At 46.2% G+C, this 19,809-nt stretch overlaps 1 long non-coding RNA gene across 1 annotated transcript; it reads left to right on the forward strand.

The window, feature by feature from the left end:
- The first annotated feature begins 16,266 nt into the window (after positions 1-16,266).
- On the forward strand, positions 16,267-18,968 carry LOC111841271 (uncharacterized). Its single transcript, XR_011993684.1, has 3 exons — positions 16,267-17,693; positions 17,773-17,898; positions 18,160-18,968. It is a non-coding gene; the product is annotated as an uncharacterized lncRNA (long non-coding RNA).
- Positions 18,969-19,809: the final 841 nt, after the last annotated feature.

Consider the following 19,809-nt stretch of genomic DNA (forward strand, 5'->3'; position numbering starts at 1 on the left):
TGAGGAGGTGGCACAGTGGCGTAGTGGTTATCACTGTCGCCTCCCAACAAGAAGGTCCTGGGTTTGATCCCCAGCCCACCCAGGGTGCCTTTCTGTGTGGAGGCTGCATGTTCTCCCTGTGCATGTGTGGGTTTCATCTGGCTGCTCCAGTTTCCTCCCACAGTCCAAAGCAATGCAGATTAGGTCAAGTGGCTATTCTAAATTGCCCATAGGTGTGGCTGTCTGTCTGTGTTGGTCCTGTGGTGACTGGTGACCTGCTCAGGGTGTGCTTGACGATGCTGGGATTGGCTCCAGCTTCCTGGTGACCCAGATGGATACAGCGGTATGGATAATGGATGGACAACATGAGGTTTAATGTTATGTGTTTGATCTAATATTTTTGCATATCAGAATGTGTATGAGCCTTATCTCACTGTAGGCTGTAAATTAAATGAAACCCAGCCTAGCTCATTCTTCTCCCACTGCTATTGGATTAGACCTCAGCAAGGTTATTCACGTAAATGTCAGAAGTATGTGCTTTAAATCAATGCAAAAATCTGATAGACAGTATGCACAGGCTTTATTATGTTTACTAATTAGAGATACAAATAAAGATAAACCAGGATTTCACCTCATAATTAATTTAAAACCTGTGAGACACCTGCCCCTGCAGGACAAGAGTGGTGTCTCCCTGCTTTCTTCATAGATGGGATTTGGAGAATTGTGGGTGCTATTCATAGACTTTGCCTCTTGGGGGTGCTGCTGTAACATTTTGCCAAAGTGGTGCAATGGAAACATGAAAAAAAAATCATTGGTTTTCACAGCTATTCCGACAGGTAAATTGTGTCATCGGTGCAGAGAGATAGAGTCGGAGCAGAGCTGAAATTGTGCTGTCGTTCATGATAAAAATGTAAGCAGTCCAGCACAAACACAGATACAAAATGGCAAAAGTCCAGCACTGTCTTGTTATTGGTTTTGCTGCATGAAGCTTCCCAGGACTGAAAATCCCTTCAATTAAGTTGCCGCAAGTAGAGTCATCGACAGTTTTACTTTGCAGCAGGTTATTTTCCTTGATAGAGGAGAGTAAATTTAGTTTGCATTGGTTGTAAGTTGGTTTGTGCGTTTTTCCCTACAGATAAAAGGCAGTCTTTTCACATATTCATTCATTGGTAATTTATTTAGCCTTCTTCCTTCCATCGATGTATATTTAGATCCCAATCATTCAGTCAAAGTGACGGTGTTGTGGAGCCCATCTCTGCAATTTCAGGCAGTGGGGCAGGGTTCACTTAGGTTTTGCTTCTCTATTCAAGAACAAGCACAAGAAGCAGTGCTGTATGCAGTGCTCTTTTAAAATACTGAGTGATTAAGGGGCTGAATCCCCCAGCCCGCCTTCTGCCAGACCAAAAGCACGTTCATCCTGCATCCTGGTTCACTAAAGCCGTAGGCGGGCAGTTGGTGATGAGGGGCTCTCGTCACAGGCACGTCCTGAGCTGGCCTTCACGCAATGCCAACCTGAGGATGCTTTCTGGATTATGACGTGTTAACTGACACATTAACGGGCTTAGTCCTCTTTTCTGCCCCCACCATTGCCCTGCTGTCTTGCTGGGTATGTAATCTCACTGATGCACATTGACAATTAGGCCTGCCTTGCCTCTTTCAGTACTTCCCTAATCTCTCATTATTTTGCGTACCTTACGCAGCTCTCTGATCTGGTCTTATGTTAATACATTTTACTTCGTTCTTATCTACTCTGTAATTTTGCCTTGCAAATATCTCCATTAACTCATACCTTGGACATATCTTTTATTAATTGAGCAGAATAAGATTGAATAAAGAATGTCTCAGTTACAGTGGTTATTTCCCCACTAAATCAAATGGTAGTGTGGAGAAAATTAGTCGTCTTGCATTCAGTTGCTGTGGGAAGTTCTCTGAGTCACCAGTTCACCTACAGAGCATGTTTTTGAATCATGGGGAGAAACTAGAGTATTCAAAGAAAGTGTTCAAACTTTGCTCTTTCAGAACTGGTGCCAGATTCAAATCCACAACCCTAGAGCTGTGATAAATTGACCCACCCATTTTGGCAGCCTTTCTCCTGCTAAAGAACCTGCCTCAAATATATTTACATACACTTTAACTCTTCACACTGTCTCAGAGCTACTGCAGTCATCCTGGACCAGCACAACTATAAACAATTTCATTTTCTTGTCCACTAAACAACAGCATCAAACTGCAGTTGTCACACTGGGTTTGGGTTTCGCAAACACCACAAGTCTGGAGTGTCTTAATGTTTGCAGACACGCATTGTACAGCATCACATAACAGACAACCTTTCATAATGGGCAGTGTTTTACATGCGGGAGACACACACACTGTTTTGCAGTTACTATGGTTTCCATGAAACAGTGAGGAGAAAAGGCACACAACAGGAACCCCTCCTCCATTTTCCATGTCCTAGCCATATCTATAATTATGGCTTTTCTTGAAGAGAAAGAACTCTTTGTGTAGAAAAAAATATATAATTTATCTCTGAAGTTCTTGTATTGATCATTGTAACAACTTAATTTTAAGATAACCTTTGGTGAATCCCAATTGATTATGTGATTGTCACGAGTTTATGAGTTCATTTCAAGGAAAAGGGTTACTTTTGCTTCATTGTATTCGGCTTTATACATGACAACACATATATAATTGTCATCTTTGCAAGACACATTGGATAAAAATTTCTGATAAACAACTGAAAAATAATATGATTATCAGTCTGAGGACTGAAGGAAATTGAGAGTGAATTAAGGGGAAATATAGATATAGTTAAAAATGATGACAATGTCCATTTATGTAAGTGAATTCAAGCAAAAATTTATTGTTGCCATAGAAACTAAGGCCTGCTCAATGAAAGAGAAGTGTTTGTATGTCCTTTGTCACATTCTAACTTGCTGTTAGGGTATAATTTGGGTACTCAGCTAAGTTAGTAACAGGTTTTCGTCTGGTACTTTGAAACAGCTGAACATTATTGTTCCTTAGAATCACAAAGGGCTTCTCTATGGAATTACAGTATTTGGATGGAACAATATTTTTCTACTGTTTCATAGTAGAAGTATGTGCAGTAGTGTAATTTGTTTTCTCTTAGTTTTTGTGTTCATTTAATAGAAATAAATATTTGTTTGAACTTGCAAGAAAATGAACCAAGGTATGAACTAAGGTAAATGTTGTAGTTTCTTAGCGGATTAGTTGTAAGACGAATTTCCATTTTTTTCTTCTAAGATTCAAGTGCCGAGCACTAGTCAAGCTCATGTTCCTGTTAAGGGAAATATAAGCTACTTGCCTAGGTATTTTGCAATTTAAAAGAGCAATATGAAGGATTTTCCACTTAACCTCCATAACGCTTATGAGCTACAGGCATGAGGTGGGTAACAACCCAGGACAGGGGGCCAGCCCATCGCAGGGCACACTCACACACCATTCACTCACACATACACACCTAAGGGCAATTTAGTAACTCCAATTAGCCTCAGCATGTCTTTGGACTGTGGGGGGAAACTGAAGGAAACCCCACAATCACATGGGGAGAACATGCAGACTCCACACACTTGTACAGTAACCCAGGCGGAGACTCAAACCCTAGTCCTAGAGGTGTGAGACAACAGTGCTAACCACTGCATCACCATGTCACCCTGTATATACTATCTATGCTTCATATATACATACTGGCTAATTCTGTTATTATCTTGATCATTGTTGTTTAATAATATAATTATTCTCTGTGAGAACATTCAGAAGAATTTATTAAATTTTTATTTCAGTTCTCACGCCATGTTTGGTAGTGTGACACTGTTGAAGGCTACCAGTTAAAGCGCCCGTTAAAAGGAGAGAACGCCTTGTCCTCGTCATTCTTACCGGAGGCAGTTGCACATAGAAAAACAAGGACGCTGCAGGTCCAGTTCTAATCCAGAGGATTCATGATCAGACAAAGACAGTGTACAAAAGTTTTGATGAGATGACAAACTTTAACTGCATACTGTCTTTCCTGGTGCGATGAATGAGACAGTGGGAGACATTAAGCTGGAGGTGACATCTTATTGAGCGACTGGAACCAATATCAGACTTATTGCTGTATCTCCATCAGTGCACCGCATATAAAGGAAGCTGAACAGATAAAAAATTAATATATAAAATAAGCGAATGCCTGAAGGGGCTTTGTGAATCACTACCATACTTGACACCTAGCCTCAGCTAATGCAGACATACACGACAGAAGGAACACTTCAGTTCCTGAAGGTAATGATTATCTGCATTTGTAGCTCACATGTAGCGTTGCGGTAATAATAGTGCTCCTGTCAGCTGGGCTCGTAATGCATGTCAGTCTGTATCTCTGCGTCCCAAGCTATGGTATCAGTTCATTTTGGATGGGACATAACTTGTGGGTATTTTAACGTAAATATTCAATATTCAATCAAAGATTTGCTACTTTACCGATCATCCAAATTATATCATAATTACACTTATAGCTCTATCACACCAAGTCCTGGCCGGAGCCGGTGCTGGGCTGGAGCTCACATCGGCCCCACCAAACACCATCTCGCATTCACACTGCACTTGGTGCCCAAAGGGTAGAATGATGACGTCAGTGTGTGCGTGTTGCTGTGGGAGGGGTACCATTTCGGAAGTGAAGACAAACATGGAGGGCCGTGCGAGATGCGATGAACGCGATTTAATGCAAATGCTTGCATTATTTTTATATTATTTGTTATTGCTAGATGTATGCATTCACCTTTAAAAGTGATACGTGCGGCAATCAATTGATGTAACAGCGCAAATACGTAATTATATTAGGTGCATTTGCATTACTATAAGACATTACCATGCATTTTAACCTTTATTCCACAATTGCAGTACAAATTAGCATATAAAGGTTAAAATAGTAATTTCTTGTCAAATCAGCGCAAATGCACATAAAAAAGTAGGGGACACTGAAGGAACTACTGCGCAATATGCATTAATGGACTACTTTAATAGGGAGAGTGAAGACAAAAGAACGAAACATTTTAGTAAACTTTTATTCTAGAAATATACAAATAAACAAGAAATATGTAAATCTTTGACGTGGAATAAATAAATATAAGACGTGATGCTCCTGTCCTTCTGCATTCTCTTCATCTCTGGTAAACGAAGCACACGAAAGACACGATAAATTCCACTTACAGTAGATCCCTGACATTTCAGGCGAGAGCCTGTGAGTGTTATTTTCATTGCTGTAACAAAGCAGATAGCTGTATGCTATTTATCACTGGCTGGTTCACCAAAGTGAAATTCTAATGGTAACTTATTAGTTAGTTCATAGTCACATTAAAAGTATATATATATATATTTTTATATTGTATAAGTCAACTTCACTCAACTTTGAGTGGTAATTGTTCATATAAGTAATTGAGTTCAATTAATATGTGGAGGGTTCCATAGCTCCGGGTTGCAGGTGGGGTTTAATAGTTCATTCATCTCAACACAATGAATTCCCCATCAATTCTTCTTGATCAGCCGGATCAAGCAGTGAGCTTGTGGAGCTGGAGGTATTGCTGTGTGACTGGACAACCCTTATTGCAGATTGAATGGCAGTTAAAGGACACCTGTAAATGCAATCTCTGGTTTAAGAGTGATTTTGTTTATATACATATATGTTTTTTCTCCCTTTTTCTCTGTATTCAATTGTTTTGCATATTGTATTCTGTTGTGAGCTCATATCACTACCGCACGTTATGGCTGGTAGGGGTCAAGCGACATTTGATGTGTTCACTCCAATAGTGGGACGAGTTAGGTCACTGCCTAGAATGGATGTAAGTTCTGGTGCTGTAACAAAGTTGCAGATACCAACTAGTGCCATAGGCCCAGGTGTTATTCCCAGCTGTATGCCACCAAAGCCAAGCCGCTCCACCCCAGTTTGTGGTGATGATAATGTTGTTAGATCAGTTGCGGGAGCTGAGAGGAGAGCTGGAAAGTCAGATCGGTGAGTCTATAGCTAGTCGCATATTAGCCTTTCAGGACACTAGTGGGACAACACATCCTACAGTGCTGAGTCAAACCAAAGGTGAAACTCCGACAGTTTCCTCTGATTTTCCCAATGTCAGTGTAATAGTTAGGTCAGATATAAAAGAGCCACCTATGTTCAAAGGGAATGGAAGTGACAAGTACACTGTCCAGAAATGGATAGATGTAATGGAACTGTACTTACTGACAGGCAGCTGCCCTGAGTCAGAAAAGGCAAGCACGATCCAGAGTCACCTTTTAGGCCGGGCAAAGGACATAGTGAAAGTAGGACTAAAGAGTACCTCTTCCTCTACCATGGCTGTTACTTTAGCGATAGTCCAGTATCCAGCCTCCTGCTAGCTGACTTCTATGTGACCCAACCTAAAACGAGAGAAACCCCTGTAGATTACTGGGTCAGATTGAACATTGCTGCTGAAAAGGCCAACAGTCACCTACAGTGCAGTGGCAGTAGAATGGAAAATATAAGGGTCCCAATGCTTCGAAACACCACGCCCCCTATGTTTCAGCTGCTGTCACGGAACCTCCCTCTGAAGAGGATGGGGAGCCTACTGCTATTAATTTTGCTGTGTGTGGCCCTGTCAGCTCACCCAAGTTTGAAGAGAAGCCCACTTCTGACTCCAATGCTCTGGAGCGAGTTCTTGGTATGCTGGAAAGAGTGTTAGAGCGAACCAGTCAGCAGGCTAGTGGCTTCCCCAAACACCAGGTGACTTTAAGACCACAGACATCAGTTTGTCATGTCTGCAACCATTTGTCACACTCCACCCGTGCACACTGCATGAAAGAGAAACGGTGTCTGAATTGCTTGCAGGTAGGGCACTAATGCAGAAACTGCCCTGCTGGTGCCGCACCTCAGGTAATACCCAGCAGGAAAACTAGCTTGCTCACATTTGGGAGGGGACAATGTGAGAGAGAAGTTTCAAACCCTCGCTACTGACGATGTGACATTGTATGAAGAAAGTTGTAAATCCTCTCCTGATACTGTTGTTTTGTTTCAAAATGTATCAAAACTCAAAAAAGCTGACAGTTTATTCTACTCTGACGTTCTGGTAGGGGGTAAGGTTTTGCTGCGAGCCTTATTGGACAGTGGATCCATGGCTTGTACTATAAACGAAGCTAAACAAAGAATCAAGAGTTCCGACCTTGCATGTGAACCTACTGAGACGCAGACAGACATTTTGCTGATTTGTTGCGGTGGCACCCATGTCAAGCCAAAATGTGTATGCTAACTTGAAATTGAAATGTATAGCCATATAGTTAGTGTCCCCACGTTGGTTGTTCCTGGACAACGTGATCAGATGATCCTCGGTACGAATGTCATTAAATTCATTTTGAGACAGCTTAAGAAGACTCCCAGTTACTGGCGTGTCCTTAATAAACATTGAATTGTTTCTCAATATGCTGTCCGGTCTTCAGCATTGGAAGAGCACAGACATGCCATACATAGTTGGAACTGCCAGGCTTGAGAGTGCTGTGACTTTACTGCCACAACATGAGCATCTTGTGTGGGCTAGATTGCCACTTACTGCACCTGTTTCAGAGGATAGCACTATCATGATCGAACCATCCAAATCGCAAGCTCCTAGAAAGAACGTAATTGTAGGTAGAGTTGTAGCGTCAATGACTGCTGACAGGTGGGTACCATTCAAGATCCTAAACCCAAATGATAAACCAATCATCCTGAAAAGGAATTCAAAAGTGGCAGATGTATCCCCCTGCCTAGCCCTTGAAGATTTAAGCACAGGGGTACAGCTACCAAACTCCAATGAACTTATATCATTATGTCAGACAGTGGGCGGAATTACTACCAAGAATGCAAACCACATGAGTGATGTCCATCACACATTGAGTGATGTTAGCTTGGATGACCTCAGTGTTGACGCTTGAAGTGTCATCGCATTGGAAAAGCAGACTTGTGGAGTTGATATGTAGGTGTGACAGCATATTCTCAAAGAGCAAACTTGACTGTGGTAAAGCAAAGAACTTCTCCCATCGCATACATTTGATGGACAGCCGTCCATTCCGTCTCCCATATCGGAGAGTGCCACCTGCACAGTATCACAAGCTTCGAGAGGTGTTGACAGAAATGGCAGAGCTGGAGATTATATGCAAATCATCTAGCGAGTGGGCATCGCCTTCAGTCCTGGTGTGGAAGAAGAGTGGAGACCGTCGGATTTGCGTGGACTATCAGTGGTTGAATGCCCATACATTAAAGGATGTGCACCCTCTCCCACAGCAGGCAGACTGCCCTCTTTAGTGTTATGGTCCTCATTTCTGGGCTCTATAATATAGACATGGAAGAGGAAGATTTACTGCCTTCACAACACCCATGGGGCTTTATGAATTTAACAGGTTACCACAAGGGCTCTGTAACAGCCCAGCAAGCTTCATGCACCTCATGATGGGCATCTTCGGCAACCAAAATTTTCTCACTCTGCTGTGCTATTTAGATGATCTGCTGGTGTTCACACCAAATGAAGAAGAGGCTTTGAAAAGAAAGGAGCTCGCATTCAGCAGACTGAGTGCTCATGGGCTGAAGCTGGCTCGAAAGAAATGCCATTGCGGTGAAGTGTGAGATTCTTAGGTCATGTTATAGATGAGAATGGTATTGCGACAGATCCTGACAAAATCAGAGCAATCACGTCAGTGAGTGAAGTTGATTTGATGATGGATAATGGGGTTACACCATCATAGAAAAGGATCAGATCATTCCTTGGCATGGTCATGTTTTATCAGAGATTCATCCAGAACTGCACTAACATTGCAAGACCACTGTTCAATCTAACTGCAGCACCAAGGGGAAATAAGACTGACAGAAGGAGAACAGGGAACAGTAGCATGGCACATCAAATTCACCAGTAAAGCTCTCACACGTGCCAAAGCCAAATACCCTGCTCATCGTTTAGAGTTTTTGGCCCTCAAGTGGTCTGTTTGGGATAAGTTCAGCCACTGGCTGAAAGGTCACTCACTTACTGTATGGACGCATTCATATTTTGACAAAGCCAAGGCTCGACGCGTGAGAGCAGAGTTGGCTCAACAAATTAGCGCCATATGACTTTAGCATTAAGTACATCCAGGGCAAGAAGAACACTATAGCAGATGCCTTGAGCAGGCCACCTTTCATCCAAGCTCATGTCAGTAAGCGGTTGGTCTCAGAACCATTTGAGGCCCTGTTGGGGGAAGCAGAGCACTTCGGAGAGGATGTGGTTCAGCACACATTCCGTGTCAGTATAAACTGTCAGACTGGGCAATGTTTTCCAAGCGCAGATCTGGAGTGCTGCAGACTCTCTAGTGATGAAGTGTCAGCTGTCCTGGAGGGTCATGGAGAGTGGGACACAGGGGCCAAAGAGAGGGCATACTGTACATGTGACTGTCTCAGGATGTTCACAACCATGTACCACTTAGCCAATGCACATTGCCAGTGTTCACGCTGAAAGAACTGCAAGACAAGCAGCAGGAAGATCCTAACTTGTCTCGGATCTTCTTCTATGTTCTGCGTAAAAGGCGACCGTCAAGACGTGAGACAGCAACGGAAAATGTTAAAACCCTCAAGATATTGAAGCAGTGGGACAGGCTCGGTGTGGAGGAAAGAGTACTATGTCTGCAAGGACCCATTTTCTGGTAAAAAATAACATCGGTATGTGGTACCAGCTTCACTATGTAAGCGAGTCTTACAAGTCATCCATGACGAATGGTCACCAAGGCCAAGGAAGAACACTCCACCTGGCCCGAGAATGTTTTTTCTGGGTTTACATGGATCATGATATACGAGACTATGTTAGGTGCTGTAAGCACTGTGTTGTCAGCAAGACACCTGAGCCAGAGGGATGGGCCCCACTGGAGAGTGTGTGTACCACAAAGCCCTTAGAACTAGTTTGCATAGATTTCTCGTCCGCAGAAGACTCGGCAGGGAAGAGTGTTGATGTGCTAGTGGTCAAAGACCATTTTATAAAGATGGCCCATGCCTTTGTCTGTAGCAACCAGTCAGCTAAGCAAGCAATGCGACAGCTCTGGAACAGATATTTTTGCATTTATGGGTTCCCTGAGAGAATTCATTCCGACCAGGGTGCAAATTTTGAGAGTCATTCGATTGAGGAACTGCTACAGATTTCTGGTGTCAAGAAACCTCGAACAACGGCATATTCACCCCATGAGCAATGGCCATGTCAATCAATTTAATTGCACACTTGGTAGCATGCTGAGAGCCCTACCCAAAAGGGCCAAACAATAGTGGCCCCAGGTGTTGCAGACCTTAACTTTTGCATACAATGGTACGGTCCATGAATCCACTGGATATGCACCATTCTTTTTAAGGTATGGACATGTCTCTCGGTTGCCAGTGGATGTTATGTTCCATAGTGTCAGCCGAGATGATGACATCACGTTAACAGCTATGTGGAGAAAGCCTGCAGTTTCAAGGAGGTGTTATCCATAGCCCAGGCGAATGCCCAAGCTAGCCAGGACTGGCAAGCAGAGATGTACAATAGGATGGTGAAGGGTCGTGACTAGGGATGTCCAGATCCAATCACGTGATTGTAAATCGGGCCCGATCACATGGTTTCAGACTCGATCGGAATCGGACATTACCTCCCGATCAGGACTCGGATATATATGTATATATATTCTCATTATTTTTTAACACATCTATAGTTATGCGGTGGCACAGAGTTAGACCTCTTGACTCCACACAGAAATGCGTGCGGCATGACATCACTTTGTTGCAGAGATGCTATTGGTTAAATGCCGGCAAAGTAGAACACGGAAGCAGCTTGAAGCAGAAAGCGCGAGTATGTCTGCAGTCTGGAGGTATTATAAAGTTGATGACAACAACATTGCCATAGCAAACTGTGAGATATGTAAACTTGGGATTGCAAGAGGTGGAAAGAAAAAGGCTACATTTAACACAACAAACCTGATACTGTCATGGATAGCACTGAGGAACCCCCATAGTCGTCTCAGCCACGCCCCTCCGGGGGGTTCCGATCAATAGGGCTTCCCAGAGGTTTTCGCGTCCTGTCAACCAGTTTTTCTGGCCGTACCGGTTGCTCCCGTTCCAGACACTCCTCTCCCAGCTGTGTCTTGTTTTCCCCGGTTTCGGTTTCACTATATCAGGCAACTCGGTTCTCTGATCAGTGCGAGATCTTCATGGTGTGCCCTGAGTTCGAGCGTTTTTTCCGGTGTGTGTTTCCCTGTGTTCTGACCTCTGCTACGTTTCCTAGACTCCGAGTTTCTGCCTGCCCCCTTTCTGGACCGACGCCGATTGCCTGACCCCTGCCTGGATTCCCGACCGTGTTTTGCGCCTCTCCCTCGTCTGTACCAAAGCCGATCTTCCTATCTCCCTGCCTGAGTTTCAGCTACATTCTCGGGCTCTGCCCTGGGTACCTCTGACTTCCCTAAGGAGAGAAGTAAACAGGACTTACAGCTTTGCCGCGTCAGTGTCCGTCTTATTGCCTTCTCAACAGAAGATCTCGCCTACAAGATGGACCCAGCGGATCAGGATGGTGTCCAGCGCGTTACGGACGCCCTGGGTAAACAGGGGATTATCCTGGGACAGCATCAGGCCGAATTATCGGCGATCGGTGAATCCCTGGAGACGTTCCACGCAGGCGTGACGGGATTAGCCTCCCAGGTGAAGCAGCTTCATTCCAGTGCCCTCGCCGCTTCGGTAAGCCGATCGACAAACGAGCCTCGCCTGTCACCTCCCAGTCAGTACGATGGGGATCCGAGTTCATGCCGGTCCTTTTTGTCACAATGCTCTATTGTTTTCAAACTGTAACCCTCCACCTTTCCGACCGAGCGCTCCAGGGTTGCTTATGTAATTACGCTGCGCACCGGACCAGCAAGGGAATGGGGGACTGCAGCCTGGGACACCAGAGCTCCTCCAGCTCCTCCTCACGCTTCTCCAGCTTTGCAGAAGAGATGAGGCGCGTTTTCGATCGCTCCAAATCCAGCAGAGAAGCAGCGCGTGAGTTAATGCAGCTTCGCCAAGGACATCATCCGTTTCTGAGTATTCCATCCATTTCCGCACCCTGGTTATGTCTTGCGGATGGGGAAGGACAGCTCAGTTTGATGCTTTTTACCAGGGATTGTCCGAAGGCATTAAGGACGAGCTGGCCACTCGCGATCTTCCTGAAGAGTTAGAGGATCTCATCGACCTGGCTCTCCGCGTAGACAACCGGCTTTCCCAACGCGAGAGGGAACGGCGAGACGGGGCACGTGTTTCTCGACCCGCGGAGTCCACTGTTAGCCCCTTAGAGGCCATGACCGAGCCAATGCAGGTTGACAGGGCTCGGTTATCACCTGCCGAACGGCAGCGGCGTTTTTCCTCCCAGGCGTGCCTGTATTACGGGAAGATGGGACATTTCGTCGCTTCGTGTCCAGTAAAAGGACGCGCCCACCAGTAAGGAGGAGGGTACTGGTGGGCGTGGCTTCGGGTTTGCCCTCTTCTCCCCAGCGCCCCATAGTGTCGGCTGTGCTGTCATGGGGGACTCAGCAGCAGTCGTTGGTTGCTCATTGATTCCGGGGCAGAGGACAGTTTTATAGACACCACCCTGGTTCAGCAGTGGAAGATACCCACAACACCTATTCAAGTGCTCAATCCCTCACGGGAAGAAGAATGGCTACAGTGACCCACGCTACTGTCCCGGTGAGTCTCCGTTTGTCTGGCAACCATGTTGATAATATTTCTCTGTTTGTAATTGATACCCCACAGGTCTCGTTAGTATTAGGTCACCCTTGGCTTCTTAGGCATAACCCTCAGATCGATTGGGGAAGGGGTTTTATCACCGCCTGGGGTCCGTCGTGCTATTCCCATTGTCAACGCTCTGCCCGGTCACCTGTGGCGTCTACAGCCCCTGGGGAGACCCCGGACCTTTCCAAGATACCCGCAGGATACCAGGACCTTCAGGAGGTGTTTAGTAAGTCCCGGGCATCGGCCCTTCCGCCTCATCGTCCTTTCGATTGTTCCATCGACTTGCTTCCGGGTACTAGTCCACCTAGGGGATGTCTGTATTGCCTTTCTGCTCCTGAGAGGACAGCCATGGAGGAATACAGAGGACAGTCTTTAGCAGCTGGCATCATTCGACCATCCTCATCACCCGCGGGGGGCGGGTTTCTTTTTTGTTGGCAAGAAGGACGGTTCGCTCCGCCCTTGTATTGATTATAGGGGCTTGAATGAGATCACTATTAAGAACCGATAACCCCTGCCGTTGTTATCTTCTGTCCTGGGCACGGTTCTTCACGAAACTGGACTTGAGGAACGCCTACCATCTTATCAGGATCAGGGAGGGTGACGAATGGAAGACCGCGTTTAACACGCCCACTGGTCACTATGAGTATCTGGTGATGCCTTTTGGGCTTACTAATGCTCCTGCTGTGTTCCAGAACCTGGTCAACGAGGTCCTTTGGGATATGCTGAATCGCTTCGTGTTCGTGTACCTGGATGACATACTGATCTTTTCCCAGAACGAGAGGGACCATGTGCAGCATGTACACGAGGTCCTGCAGAGGCTCCTAGTGAACGGTTTATTTGTAAAGGCTGAGAAGTGTGAGTTCCTTTTTGGGATTCATTCTTGCAGAGGGCACGGTCAGAATGGATTCCGCCAAGGTGAGGGCTGTCAGTCAGTGGCCGCAGCCTCGCACACGGAAGGATATGCAACATTTTTTAGGGTTCGCCAATTTCTACCGGCGTTTTATCCAGGGTTACAGTATGGTAGCTGCTCCTCTTACAGCTCTAAAGTCTTCCAAGGTTCCGTTCCAGTGGACTCCTGATGCCCAAGACGCCTTCACTAACCTACGGAATAAGTTTACTTCTGCTCCCATTTTGCAGTTACCTGACCCATCTCGCCAGTTCATCGTTGAGGTGGATGCCTCGGGTTCAGGAGTTGGGGCCATTTTGTTCCAGCGCTCCGTTGAGGATGACAAAGTGCACCCCTGTGCCTTTTTCTCTCGTAAGCTGACGGCGGCCGAAAGGAATTATGACATCGGAAACCGCGAACTGCTGGCGAAGTTGGCTCTGGAGGAATGGAGGCACTGGTTGGAGGGGACAACGGACCCATTCCTGGTCTTGACCGACCATAAGAACCTTGCATACTTACGCACCGCTAAACGCCTGAATGCCCGCCAGGCTAGGTGGTCTCTGTTTTTTGCCCGTTTTAACTTTCTGTTCTCGTTTAGACCAGGGGTGAAGAACGGCAAGCTGGACGCACTGTCTCAACAGTTCGAGGGGGAGAAACGTAATGACGACCCCAGTCCCATCCTGCCTCCCAGCCGTTTGTTGGAGCCGTATTGAGGAGGCCGTCCAGGCAGTCCAGCATTTCTCCCGCCCTCCTGCAGGGGGGCCTCCAAACAGGCGCTACGTCCCCAAGTTTCTACGTCCTCGAATGCTCCAGTGGGGACATGCGTCCCTCCTAGCTTGCCACCCAGGAATTCGGGGAACTGTCGCCCTTCTTAAGCAACGTTTTTGGTGGCCCACGATGCTTCGGGACGTTCGGGGCTATATCGCTGCTTGCCAGGTTTGTGCGCGAAACAAGACTCCGTCTCAGTCTCCAGCTGGTCTGTTGCAACCCCTATCTGTTCCTCGGCGACCCTGGTCACATATTACTGTGGATTACGTGATTGGTCTTCCACTATCAGTGGGGAACACGGGCGTTCTTACTGTGGTCGACTGATTCTCTAAGGCTGTTCACTTTATCCACATCCCTAAGCTCCCTTCTGCAAGAGAGACTGCTCAACTATTGATTGACCATGTATTCAAGCTTCATGGATTGCCTACTAACATTGTTTCCTACAGGGGTCCCCAGTTCGTGTCACGCTTTTGGCAGGAGTTCTGCACGTTACTCGGCGCTACCGCAAGCTTGTCTTCAGGTTTTCACCCTCAGACTAACGGTCAGACGGAACGTGCCAACCAGGATTTGGAGCGCATATTGCGCTGTCTGGCTTCCGACTCTCCCAGTTCAGGGAGTAAATATCTGTCTTGGATTGAATATGCACACAATTCCCTACCTGTGTCTGCTACAGGGTTGTCTCCTTTCCAGTGCTGCCTGGGATACCAGCCTCCGCTGTTTCCGGCCCTAGAAGAAGAAGTCACGATACCTGCGGTGCATCGGTTCCTGCAACGCTGTCGTCGCACTTGGCACCTAGCCCGTTCATCGTTGCTACGATCCAGAGCACGGATGGAACATTACGCAAATAAATGCCGCTCACGCGCGCCTGTCTACCGGGTTGGGCAGAAGGTTTGGCTGAGCACCCGCTACCTACCTCTACACGTCCAGTCCCATAAGCTGGCCCCTCGTTTTGTTGGCCCATTTCCAGTCTCTAAGGTGGTTAGTCCCTCAGTGGTACGTCTGCAGCTTCCATGCTCCATGCAGCGCGTCCATCCGGCTTTTCATGTGTCTCTGCTTCGACCTCATGCGACCAGCCCTCTGGCTTCCCCGAGTCTGCCTCCACCCCCGCCCCGGTTGGTGGATGGGGGTGAGGTGTTCACAGTCCGCCGACTGTTGGATGTTCACCGCAGGGGACGGGGTCTCCAGTACCTGGTGGACTGGGAGGTTTATGGCCCAGAGGAACACTCCTGGGTGGCAGCCCGTTTTGTTCTTGATCCTTCATTGATTGCAGACCTTCATCGTCGTCGTCCTGACCTCCCGTCTCGTCCGCCTGGAGGCGGAAGTCGGGGGGGGGGGGGGTACTGTCATGGATAGCACTGAGGAACCCCCATCGTCGTCTCAGCCACGCCCCTCTGGGGGGTTGCGATCGTTAGGGCTTCCCCGAGGTTTTCGCATCCTGTCAACCAGTTTTTCTGGCCGTACCGGTTGCTCCCGTTCCAGACACTCCTCTCCCAGCTTTGTCTTGTTTTCCCCGGTTTTGGTTTCACTATATCAGGCAACTCGGTTCTCTGATCAGTGTGAGATCTTCATGGTGTGCCCTGAGTTCGAGCGTTTTTCCGGTGTGTGTTTCCCTGTGTTCTGACCTCTGCTACGTTTCCTAGACTCCGAGTTTCTGCCCGCCCCCTTTCTGGACCGACGCCGATCGCCCGACCTCAGCCTGGACCCTCGACTGTGTTTTTCGCATCTGCCTCTTTCTGGACCAACGCCGATCGCCCGACCCCTGCCTGGATTCCCGACCGTGTTTTGCGCCTCTCCCTCGTCTGTACCAAAGCTGATCTTGATTGATTGATTGATTGATGAAACCCTTTATTGCTGTTGCAATACACCTTGTCACTAGTCACAAGTACCAGCGAAATATTGGCTATCAACCCGACCATACATATACAACACACGTAGGGGGTAGACAGGTCAGGAAGACAGGGGACTATAGGAAAACTCAGAGAAACAAGATTACGCGAGGAGAGTGGAGGTGATTAAAAAAAACAGCCCCCAGACTGCACTCCAGTAGGGTACTATCTCCCCGCCTGAGTTTCAGCTACATTCTCGGGCTCTGCCCTGGGTACCTCTGACTTCCCTAAGGAGAGAAGTAAATAAACAACAGGACTTACAGCTTTGCCGCGTCAGTGTCCGTCTTATTGCCTTCTCAACAGATACAGCACCTCAAAAACAAACACCCGACACAATACAGCGAGTTTACCCAGGCAACCCAGCCGAAGTCGAGTCAGCTCACGCTGCAGGAGAGTTTGAATAGGAGAGAAAAAATGCCCCGTGACAGCGCGAAGGCGCAGGACATCACAGCCAATATAGCAATGAGTCGCAATGAGTGACCTGCCATTCGCCTTTGTAGAGAACCCTGGATTTCTTATGCTTATAGAGCACGTAGAACCTCAATTTGAAATGCCGTCTCGCCACTATTTCACCGAGAAAGCTCTGCCAGCCCTTTATAAGAAGATTTCTGACAAACTACTTGTCCTGTTATCAGATGTACTCCATGTTTCGTTCACCACAGCCATCTGGAGTTCATCCGTAGCTCCCATGTCTCTACTAAGCCTCACCGCACCGCACATCCCTACATGTCCAGGAATTTCGTGGATGGCACACCGCAGAGCACATCCAGCAATCGATGGAAAAGATGATAGACAACTGGGAAATTGGCAAGCAACGGGTCCACGAAATTTTGCGTAACAACGCGGCAAATATGAAGAAAGCTATGAGGGATATGGGGGTGCCGAGTGTGGGCTGTGTCACCCATTCCTGTCAACTCTGTGTGCATGAGGGCCTGCTGTCTCATCGCAGCATGACAGAGACCCTGGCAAACGCAAGGAAGATTATAGGCCATTTTAAACACTCCCCATTGGCCTACTCTCAACTAGAAGACATACAGATGGACCTAAATATGGATATCAAGCGCCTACAGCAAGATGTACAGGTGAGATTCCTCTCGTAACATTCTTTAATGTATTTCTATTTTATTATTATTTCCCATACACTTGATTTAGTAAGCCACTAATACATTACGTGCTCTGCACCTAATTTGCACAAAAATAAAGTGAATCATGTTCTCTTTTGTGCAGACATGATGGAACAGCAGCCTCTACATGCTGCAGAGCCTACTGCAACAAAAACGTGCTCTTAGTGTCTTTGCAGCTGAGCGCACTCTACCAGCAACACTGACAGCTCACCAGTGGGAGCTGATGAATAAGACTGCTGATGTGCTATCCCCCTTTGAAGAGCTGACCAGGGATGTGAGCAGGGAGACTGCAACTGCAACTGATGTGATCCCTGCCATAACAGGTAATTTGTATTTTTATTCATTACTTTATACTGTAACATTTATTGATGGAATGGATTAAGTCATTCATTCACTCATTAGTCCTCAGACGTGTTCTGTCTCGGGAGGATGATGATGACCAGGGAATAAAAACAATGAAGAGGACTCTGCTGGAGGCAGTGGAGAAGCGCTTTGCTGATGTTGAAACTGAGCCAGATACAAAGATGGGCAAGTATAGTAAAATTAAAATGCACCTTTTGTACATCATGTTTATATAAAGTCAAGTCATCACCAGACACCAGTATTAAGCCAATTTATTTTTTACTTCCTTTTTAATTTAGTTTTGCGTAATTTAGTTCTAAGGTTAGATTTTTTTTATTGTTTATTAATTGAGTACATGTGTAGGCAGTTGCCTAACTGAAGAGCTGTGCTATGTGGTGTCTCTTGTCTTATTGTTTTGAATTGTGTGTTACTTTTATCTGTTTCTAGCTTTTTCACAAAGTCAGCCAACCTGTTGCTTGCAAAGGAACACCTGATCCAGGAGGTGGCAAAGACAGAGGGGAGGAGGGCTGTCAGTGCAGTGCCAGAGGAAAATGAGGCTGCAGCAGGGCCAGTGAGCAGGGCCCCACATCATGAAGCATGTAGCAGCCTGGACATCGCCTTTGAGGAAATCTTACAAGAGAGGCAGTCACAGGGATGGTCTGTGAGTACCACATCAGCAGAAACTCAAGTGCAGACCTACCTCTCAGAAAAAAACACCGCTAAGAAAAGCGACCCACTTCAGTACTGGAAAGAACATGCTAATCAGTTTCCCTCTATGGCTGCTGTTGCAACACAGTATCTCAGTGCCCCCTGCAGCTCTGTGGACAGTGAGAGACTTTTTAGTGCCGTTGCAAACGTCCTTGATGAGAACAGAAACAGGCTCAAACCTGACAAGGTAGAGATGTTAGTTTTCATTAAGAAAAACATACATTTCCTTCTGTGAAACTTACTACTGTGATGACAGTAAGAGTTAGGAGTGCAGTTCCTAAAAGCACATTACTGGCTTTGCAAACACTGTGGCACTTTTATTTTTTAATTTGTTTACATGCCTGGCGGGTATTTTAAGTTGAGGTGCTATTTGTTTTTATATTAGACTTTTTTTTATATTTATTGTTGCACTAAAGTCCAAAAGTGAAGAATTTATGTTATTTATTACTTGATTGTTCAAGCTACCTCACAGAAGTGCTCTGTTTGTTAACAGAGTTCTTGAATGTTAAAATAAGGTGAATTAAATAAAAAATAAGGAACATCCTGGATCTGTTTCTTCGCTCTTCTTTATTCTTTTTTTATGTATTATAGAAGTATCAGATTGGACTCGGTATCGGTAGATACTCAAAATCAAATGACTCTGACTTGGACTCGAGGGCAAAAAAACCTGATCGGGACATCCCTAGTCATGATAATCGAAGAGGGTGACCAAGTGTTAATAGCCAATAAGGATGAGCAAGGCCGTCGCAAGCTGGCTGACAGATGGGAATCTGTACTTTACACTGTGCTTTCCAAAGACACAAAATATCACACTTACCGAGTGAAGAATACCAGCACAGGTCATGAGAGGGTGGTTCACCGGAAATTAATGCTGCAAGATAATTTCTTACCTCTTGAGGTGGAAGACAATGGTGAAGCATTTTCTAATTGGCCAGAGTCCAACTGTGACAGTGCAGCCGGAGCCCCAGAGCAGACATTGGCATCTGAGAGAACTGCAAGCTGGGTAGCCGAGGTGTCCAGTCTCTAGTGTTGTAGTCAAGACCGCCTAAACCGAGACCAAGACATTGCCGAGACCGGAGGGTATCAAGACCAAGACACTGCCGAGACTTGAGGGTACCAAGACCAAGTCCAAGACCAAGACCAAGACACACTAAGGCGAGACCAAGACCAAGACTGGTCGAGACCAAGACCAAGACCGAAAACAGACTAGGGCTAGAATCGACATCACATTACCCAGATCAACTGTAGAGAAAAAAGGCATTGCTGTAAAGTGTCATTACTCGTTAAATCAAATTCATGTTATCTTTTCAATTATATTGTCCGTATGTCCATATGTCTCTCATTTAAAATCTCCCAGATTTGTCATAGTTACGAGACCTGATAGAAAAT

This window comes from Paramormyrops kingsleyae, chromosome 11 (assembly GCF_048594095.1).
Source record: "Paramormyrops kingsleyae isolate MSU_618 chromosome 11, PKINGS_0.4, whole genome shotgun sequence".
Taxonomy (NCBI): domain Eukaryota; kingdom Metazoa; phylum Chordata; class Actinopteri; order Osteoglossiformes; family Mormyridae; genus Paramormyrops; species Paramormyrops kingsleyae.